This window comes from Triticum aestivum, chromosome 7D (genome assembly GCF_018294505.1).
Source record: "Triticum aestivum cultivar Chinese Spring chromosome 7D, IWGSC CS RefSeq v2.1, whole genome shotgun sequence".
Classification (NCBI taxonomy): domain Eukaryota; kingdom Viridiplantae; phylum Streptophyta; class Magnoliopsida; order Poales; family Poaceae; genus Triticum; species Triticum aestivum.
The window spans coordinates 548,774,548-548,781,811 of NC_057814.1; the positions used below are offsets into that span (position 1 = coordinate 548,774,548).

Genomic DNA, 7,264 nt, shown 5'->3' on the forward strand with positions numbered 1-7,264 from the left:
TATCATCATAATAAATTTGCATATCAAAACTTGGGAGGTTAAAAATATCATCTTCATAAAACATAGCATCCCCAAGCTTGGGACAAACATTAATTGCAGCAAATAAATTCTCAAACATGTAATTCTCATCAAACATGGCATCCCCAAGCTTGGGACTTTTCATATCATAAGCATAATCACTCTCATCATTAATAGTATGGATAGCACCAATAGTATAGCAATTATCATCATCACAATGAGTAATAGGAGCAACATCATTTGGGAGGATACCTTTTTACCTTTGCTTCTCCGTCTTTTCTTTTTCTTCTTCACATCATGTGTGGTTTTTATCCTCTTTTTGGAGCTCCTTATTAATGAGATTGGTTGAATAGAAAGCTCCTCCTCGTTACCTGATTCATCATAAGAAAGAATAGGAGGATATTGGGAAATCTCTTCCCTTTCATTAGTATTCTCTTCATCTTCTATTTGTTTTCTTGTCTTTATGTAATTGGCAATAAAGGGATTTTCAATGCAATTCACCGCACAATACATACACTACAACAAATCATACTTTAAGTAACACAATGATGTAACAAATGACAAATCGTGTTACTAGCAAAACCGTAGTAACATATCATTTGTGTTGCAAGGATTGACGGTAACACATACTTTGTCTGATCTAAAAAGGTGTTACAAGGATATTAGGACAGTAACATATATGTTTATGTTGCCCAAGATGTGTTACAGGTTTGATTAGTAACACAAAATTGTATGTCGGTACCTGGTGTTACAAATTCTTAGGGGAAAATCATATAATCTGATTAAGTGCTTAATAGACGTCATCATCATAACACATAAGAACCGTAGAGGACAAATAATTCAAGCGGCAGTAAAAATGTCAGTCACAGGATTCAAACAAGGGATAAAATGGCCCAATGGTACAAGAGCTAACCATGAAGACAACTTAACATTGATGTTTGAATTGTCACGCTCCTTTCTTTACTATGCATTCAGCAGGGCAATTGGGCTATGCATTTTTTTAATCTACTAATGGGTCACTGGCCTAAAAGCAAAGCCGACCAAGTAGTTTGGCCCGGCCCAGTGCGGGGCCTGAAACCAAAATAGCGCATCCCTCAACAACACCGCACGCGTGTTGGGCCAGCCCTGTGCGGGGCCGTGCGTCTTTTTTACTTCTTGTTTCCCTTTATTACCATTTCATTTTAAAACGAATTCAAAATATGTTCAGGAAGCTTTGAACAATCACCGCAAATTCAAAAAAAGGGAATTCAGAAAAAAATCACGAATATGAAAAAGGGTTTGTGAATTTTTTTTTCTAATTCAAGTATTCCAGAAATATTCACGAATTTGCAAATAGTGTTCGAAACTGGAAAAGATGTTTGTGGATTTAAGTAGATATCCCAAATAAAAAAGGTTCATGAATTTTGAAATATTAGGGAGTTAAAAATGACTTTCGAAACATGATTATGTATTCAAAAAATAATCATGATGTTAAAAAATGTTCATGAGTTCACAAAGTGTTCGCTAATATCAAAAAATGTTTGAGAGCTAAAAAACATTCTTGATTTTCAGAAAATGTTCACGAATTTGTAAATGTTGTCACAAACTTGTAAAAATGTTCGTGGATTTAAAAAGGTTTTAGAAATAAAAAAACTTCATAAAATTTAGAAAATGTTTGTTAGTTCGAAAAAAAGTTCACGATTTTCTTCATGAATTCAAAAAATAATCATGATGTTCGAAAACTGTTGTGTGTTCAAAATGTGTTAAATAATTTCAAAAAACATTTGGAAGTTTGAAAAATGCTTGTGAATTTTAAAAACTATTCGCTAATTTGAATAAATTTTTGACACTTGAAAAAAAATGTTTGTAGATGATTTTTTTCAACAAATCGAAAAATGTTCATAAATTTAAAATATATTTGTGGGTAAGAGAAATTATCGCATATTGCAAAACAATTTCATGAAGTCAAAAAGTAATCATGAAGTACAAAAAATATTCATGAATTCGAGAAGTGTTCACTAATTTCGAAAAAAATGTTCGGGAGTTAGAAAAATTCTTGTGATTTTCGAAAAATGTGCACGAATTGGAAAATATTGTTAAATACTGTCACAAAATGGTGCTAGATTAAAAAAGGTTCCGTGAAATAAAAAAATGTTCATAAAGTTTTTAAAAATGTGAGTTCAAAAGATTATCACAACTTTGAAAAAATGTTCATGAATTGAAAAATAATCATGAAGTTCATAAAATATTCATGAGTTCAAAAAGTGTTCACTAATTTCGAAAAATGTTCACGAATTTATAAAACGTTTATGAAGTCGAAAGGTGTTCACTAGTTTCAAAAAAGTTGATCGATCCAATGTCGAGGAAGAGCCTCTAGGAGTTGGATTTTGAAAGTCAATCATGATCCGCGGCCTTCTGCCAAGCGTCCCTTGACACTATCCAAAAATAGGGCTTAGTCGCCGGCTTAGTCGCGCTCCAACGAGTCGCCGAAACCTATGTAAGAAAATATCATTGTGTCTATGGCTGTTAGTGTATGCCCTACTTTATAAGGTAAGCGAAGGTCGTAATACCCACAAAATTTTATTTGGTCATATTTTAAAATACATAAAAAAATATTGTAGGACTTATGTACAATATTTGGTCATATGCACAAGATAGTTGGAAAAAAAATTGTTTGTGAGCGAAAAAAATTCTGACTCTAAATTTTCTATGGTTTTTCAAGGTTTGTTTAAGTGTTTTTGTTTTTTTATTGTAAGTATATGTAAAGTTATAAAATTTGGAATTCTAATCAAATGTTGCACAGATTTTTACGTGACATAAAAAAATCGGTCGATTTAACGTCGCATCGAGCGCCAAGACCTAACCTGTCATGTCTCCCACTTCATGTGTTGCCCCTCCCATCGTCGCCGCCCCGCATCCTCACTCTCTACTCCTCCCCGAGGCTCATGCATCGTCGCTGCCCCACAAGTTGCCGTCCAGATCCGTCAAAGACCATCAGTCACCCTTCTCTCGTAGCAGCGCAACGTCGCCACTCTCTTCTTCATCGTTCACAATAGACATGGACTAGATCTCGAGAGATGGAGCACTGGTGACGTGTGTCTTGGAGAGGAAGGAGGCATCGGTGGCCTTGATCGAGGCCAAGAACTCATGGGGGTTCAAATCTCCATAAGAGCTATGTGTATTGGAATACAGTGAGTCCAAAATCTTTTTTTTGTCTTTTCCATCTGCTGCTGCATGCCTATTGTCACATAGCTGCAGGCTTTTGATCTTTGTTTTCCTCCAATATTGGTGATGTTGGGGCTTGTCCGTGGTTTGGCGGTGCTCTTCGGAGCAACAATGCGAGATCGTCAAAATATAGGGAGTCGGTCGCCGCTCCGCCTCCGTTCCCACATTCACGACATGGATGTCAAGATGAGTCCACACCTAAGAAACCACTCCTATATGAGTATATCTGTTCGTTGTCCGTTGTTTTTATTTTTTGATAGAAGATATAAGAATAGGGGTGGGCATAAAAATTGACTAACTAAAAACTAAACAGAAACCGAAAAATTTGAACTTCGGCCATTCGAGTTTTTCACCGTGTACAGGAAAATTCAGTTAGCTGGCCTACTTTTTTCAGAATTATTTTTAGTTGATTTTGAGAATTAATTAGCTGGCCTACTAACCGAACCAAATTCGGTCGATTCGGTATTTTACCCTTTTAACCGAAATGGCCGAAATTATCCCAGCCCGAACTCTTCCCAGCTCCGGCCCAGTAGAAGCCCACCCATCCCACGCCCGCAGCCCCGCACCGCACGCACGCAAGACTTATACAAGACCTGAGCGCCTGCCCTCCCACCCCGACTCAGCCGCCGCCGCCGCTGTTCATCTGAGCGCTGAGACGCCGCCGCTGCTATTCATCTGAGCGGTAAGACGCCGCCGGTGCAACCGCCCACTGCATCTTCTCCCCCACCCGGCCACCCCCGACGCCGACTCCTGCGGCGGCTGGCATCTCCCGCATCTCCTCCCTCGCCTTCGCACTGACCGCCGACCGTCGCGCCGTCGCTGGACTCGCTGCACGCAAGGAAGGAGAGGATCGAGGAGGACATGGACCCGCCGTCGCCCATCCGTCCGCCCAGCGCCCACCCACCTTCGATTCTAGCTTCGAGCTTTCGACATCATCCCAACTCTCCACATTGGCAACTCAGCGGGCGACCGTCTGTCCACCTCGGCATCTCGGCGTCGTCGTCTCCAGTTCGTTCCCATCATTCGTATTGAATTTTTGTTTCATTCTTTGTGCACTGTTCTGTATGTGCAAGGGAACTTGGATGTATTGTTGGTGACTTGTTGTTTTCATTTTTGCTTATCTGGCCTATATGTTCATATGATCTTAGTGGAGAATCAGGGTTCTACTAGTATTTGTCACTGATTTTAGTGGATGCATGTACTACTGTCATATGATGTTAGTTGTAACTTGTATTTTGAAGTTCTTGTTTAATTTTTCTTGCCTCGAATCAGTATAGAAGAATAATCCCATGAATTCTAAATTAACATGCATGTCCTTTCTGTTTTGCAGCCGAGACAATTTAACTCTTCAAAAATGGTATGGATTAGCTATTTCTTAGTTTACCTATCTGTTATCTTGTTTGATTTGTTGTGCAATCCGGTTCAGTTTGGACATTAATGCTAAATAACATAGTGTTTTCCCCCTTCCATTTTTTCTGTTATGTTAGCAATGCCAGTAGTAAATAATGTTCACTAGGCAGCATTCAAAATGACATGCTCTTAATTAGAGGTGTTACTTATTATGTGCATCTTGATCAATAACATAAACTTGGAGGTTTTATATTTTAGTAAATTGTGTACGTATAGTTCTCCATTGTTGTACACATGAACTTGTTATTGTCGTGAGTATTCCAAGAAAAGGACGGTTCTTCCTTCTAGTTTATGATATTTCTGCTTTTCAATGTGTTCTCAAAGTTTTAGTTGTGTATTTGTGTTGTTTTGACAGGAGATATTATAATGACGCGAATGATTGTTGGGTCCACCAGAATTTTCAGGAGGTGATAGAAGTTGTGGTTAATACCAACAATCAAATGGAATATGCAGACTAGACAATTCTGTGGCAGAGGAAGCTAATATTCCTTTAAAAATGTGGAAGATACTAATGGATATGAAAGTAGATTTGATATGCAAGATGGTGTATCTGTAGTACTCTGTACTAAGGTTGAAAACTTGTTTATGTAAATTTGCGTTCAAATCTGTTTTTGTTGTTAATAGTGCAGTCCTATTGTTTTGACTTAAACATTAATCTTACTGTAATGTGCAATGTGTCTATGTATTTGGATTCGATCTCTGGAGTATCCTTATGATTTGCAAAACCTGCTTTTGTCTTTGTTAGAATAAGTGGAGAAAATATGTCTCTTCCTTACTTACGCGGAAAAATTTAAACCATGACCCGGGCATATTTAGCGGATGCAAAATGATAATTATGTGCTCCAGCATGGTACATTAGGCCTCTTTTTTTAACTATCAAATGTGTTACTAAGGTGATTGACCATCATGAATTATTGTGTTACAGTTTATGGAAAATTATGTTACTAAATGTGTCGCTAGAGGTAAATAATATAGTTACCAATTATGTTACAGAAGTTAGAAAAATGTGTTACTGTCGCTGTTCTATATCTATGAAAATATGTTACTAATCGTGTTGCTATAGCTATAAAAACGTGTTACTGGGGCATTTAGTAACACAGATGATACGTGTTACTATAGCACAATTGTAACACATTTTTTAACATATTGGAACAAATATCATGTGTGACAATGGGTACAACTTAGTAACACGGCCTAACGTAACACATCTCAAAATGTGTTACTCTATGGTACAGTAACATGTTTTTGGACATGTAGTAACACAAGTGGATGTTACAAATGCTCTGTCCTCCTGTAGTGATATAAATTTTCTCTAGATCAAAATCAAGAACTTTATCAAGGACAAATTCTGGCATATCCTCAGTTATACTTTTCATTTCTTCATAATCCACAAGCAAACTAAGTTCATTATGATGTAAGGGAAATCAAGTCATCACAATTTTTGGATACGATACGATCATAAAACAATTTGCATTGGATATTTAAATGACCACGTTCATTGCAAAGTTCACAAGGATGACTACAAAAATTTAAATTTTCAGCACAAACATCTAGCCTTTCTTGCAACCATTTGGTTTCTACATACTTATGCCTTTTGAAAAATCTATCTTCCCTATTTGGTGTGTACTTGCAAACTCTATGCACTCCACAAAAATTGACATGCTTATAAGAGACATTTTCATCATGACTAGGGCAATCATCATTAGTACTATGGATATTCAAAGAGTTTGTACTAACAATATTGCAATCATGCTCATCATTCAAAGATTTAGTGGCAAACATTCTAATGCATTCTTCCTCTAGCAATTGAGCACAATTATCGGAATCCTTATTTTCACGAAAGATATTAAAAAGATGAAGCATATGAGGCACCCTTAATTCCATTTTTTTGTAGTTTTATTTTATAGAATAAACTAGTGATAAAACAAGAAACAAAAAGATTCGATTGCAAAATCTAAAGATATACCTTCAAGCACTCACCTCCCCGGCAACGGCGCCAGAAACTGCTTGATGTCTACTACACAACCTTCTTCTTGTAGACGTTGTTGGTCCTCCAAGTGCAGAGGTTTGTAGGACAGTAGCAAATTTCCCTCAAGTGGATGACCTAAGGTTTATCAATCCGTGGAAGGTGTAGGATGAAGATGGTATCTCTCAAACAACCCTGCAACCAAATAACAAAGAGTCTCTTGTGTCCCCAACACACCCAATACAATGGTAAATTTTATAGGTGCACTAGCTCGGCGAAGAGATGGTGATACAAGTGCAATATGGATGGTAGATATAGGTTTTTGTAATATGAAAATAAAAAAACAGCAAGGTAACTATTGATAAAAGTGAGCACAAACAGTATTGCAATGCGTTGAAACAAGGCCTAGGGTTCATACTTTCACCAGTGCAAGTTCTCTCAACAATAATAACATAATTGGATCATATAACTATCCCTCAACATGCAACAAAGAGTCACTCCAAAGTCACTAATAGCGGAGAACAAACGAAGAGATTATTGTAGGGTACGAAACCACCTCAAAGTTATTCTTTCTGATCGATCTATTCAAGAGTCCATAGTAAAATAACACGAAGCTATTCTTTCCGTTCGATCTATCCTAGAGTTCATACTAGAATAACACCTTAA

At 37.3% G+C, this 7,264-nt stretch overlaps 1 long non-coding RNA gene across 1 annotated transcript; it reads left to right on the forward strand.

The window, feature by feature from the left end:
• The first annotated feature begins 3,850 nt into the window (after nucleotides 1-3,850).
• LOC123169205 (uncharacterized) lies at nucleotides 3,851-5,254 on the forward strand. The gene is made up of 3 exons (XR_006484696.1): nucleotides 3,851-4,230; nucleotides 4,553-4,579; nucleotides 4,988-5,254. It is a non-coding gene; the product is annotated as an uncharacterized lncRNA (long non-coding RNA).
• The last annotated feature ends 2,010 nt before the right edge of the window (nucleotides 5,255-7,264 follow it).